The following is a 1,892-nucleotide window of genomic DNA, read 5'->3' on the forward strand; positions in this document are numbered from 1 at the left end:
CAGGAATCAGCAGGTATTTAAAGAAAAAAGACAACGTTTCCTTGATGACCAAGACCCATGAGGGCTCTGGAGAGATGTCCACCTGCTCCTGTGGAGCTCCAGACGGCCTTGGTGGCAGAGTTCAGTGGTGGACCAGGATGGAAGCTAAAGCTGTACCTGTGGAACAGGGAGCTTGCTGCTCCGTGCTGAATTTTGCAGGGGAACGGGGGCAATGTCCCTGCTGTGCGAGGGGGAGTGGCTCCCGAGCAGGGACCCGGTGCCGCACACACCCAGGTTTGAAGGTGGCTGAGTCAGGGTTTGGATTCAGGACAATCTTTTGTGCTTTGCAGAGCTGGCGTTTATTTTTAGTCACTTCTGTAGTGCTGATTGCCATGGTAACGCAACGGCATCGTGTGGGTTCTCCGATGGATGTGCTGGTTGTGCTGCTCCGGCAGCACCAGACCAGGAGGAGCAGGCATGGGGACAGAGTCACAGTTTTGGGGGGGAGGTGGCAACTCAGTATCCCATGTCTGGTCCATCCCATGGATTTGGCTTACAGTCAGAGCCTGGGGCTCACTGCCACTTCTGACTGGGGCTCTCCACCTCTCAAAACCAAGCACAATCCTCCAAGCACACAAACCTGTCCAGAGAGAATTTTAAATTCATACTTGGAGCATTAAAGCTGCTCAGCAGGGAATTAACCGCTCAAAACCTTGCCGACTAAAGCAGATCAGCCTTTTTGTTTGAAATTTATGCAGAAAAGTAAAGAACAACGTGGGTGGTTCTGCACCTTTTTGTACTGGTTGAAAGCAGATGCTGAACGATCGGGGGATTGTCAGGCTTTAAAGGCTGGTGCATGTGTCCAAGAGCAGAGCCAGGCACGACCTCCCTTGCCTGCCTGCCCTGGGCAGCCGCTTGCCTCCAGAAAGGTCTGAACATCTGAATTCCCCTTGACCTTGGAAAACCTTCCCCTTTCTAATCATGGGTTGCTTGATCACTAGTTGTTCTCGGTGCTATCCAGAGCAAACCCAGAAAAGCTGCTTGTCAGTGATCTCACTGAAGACTCGGCAAGGAGAAAAAAAAAAGTTAATTAACATACTCAGTAATTTTATTTTTGCTTGGGTGTGATAGAACTGGTATTTGGCTCCAAGATTATAGCTAAAAATTATTTGAGAAGATAAAAGGCTGAAGAGAGCCTACTTCCACTTCAGTTTTTTAATTTCAGCAGATTGACTCACTGGAAGCTGAATGTGATCCTGTGCTCTCTGAGCCGCCCAGCTCCCTTATGCCCTGCAAGGAGGCAGCTGAGAGCTTCCCAAGGGCCTGCCTTTGGGATTTATGGAGTATGCTGCAACATGCAACTGCTCCACCTCCATTTCATGAAGAAATATGGCGCTTTTTACCCTCTGCCACTTTTAATTGCAGTGGTCTTTCAATCAGATGTAATAAATCTGGGCAGAACAGCACGGTAGCAATACAGCAGCAAATTGCAAGTGGCTGTAATTGCCCGCGGGTTGGCTGAGATGCCCTCCGTGGTACCGTCCCCAGGTGGGCACGGCAATAGCCGGTGCAGACAGTCCTGCTCTCCTTCCTCTGCTGGTCAGCAAATGGATGAAAAATAGGCACCGCAGCTGGTCTTGGGTGTGATGGCTGATCTGAGGTCTGCTTGTCTGCAGGGGCTGGAATTGCTCTCCCAGCTCATCAGCAAGGAATCCGTGGGCAGCGGTGCCCGGCAGTCACACAGTTCCTTGCACAAGCTGGGCTTGCTCAGACTGCACAGGAGTGCCCGTCCCCGGCTCTGCTGCTGGCACCAGGTTTCTATCCCATGCCATAAATCAAGGAGAAGCAGTTCACCTCCGGTTCCCCTTGTGCCGGGGGAGATTTGCCAGCAGCTCTCAGAAACACGGAGAAAC

The 1,892-nt window shown here is 51.4% G+C and overlaps 1 long non-coding RNA gene across 1 annotated transcript in view; it reads left to right on the plus strand.

Annotated features, from left to right (window-relative positions):
• The window catches only part of LOC118451831, an 8,062-nt gene that overhangs the window by 4,472 nt on the left and 1,698 nt on the right, over positions 1 to 1,892 (plus strand). The gene's annotated exons all lie outside the window — the stretch shown is intronic.

Source organism: Egretta garzetta, unplaced genomic scaffold, assembly GCF_000687185.1.
Source record: "Egretta garzetta isolate BGI_Z169 unplaced genomic scaffold, ASM68718v1 scaffold172, whole genome shotgun sequence".
NCBI lineage: Eukaryota > Metazoa > Chordata > Aves > Pelecaniformes > Ardeidae > Egretta > Egretta garzetta.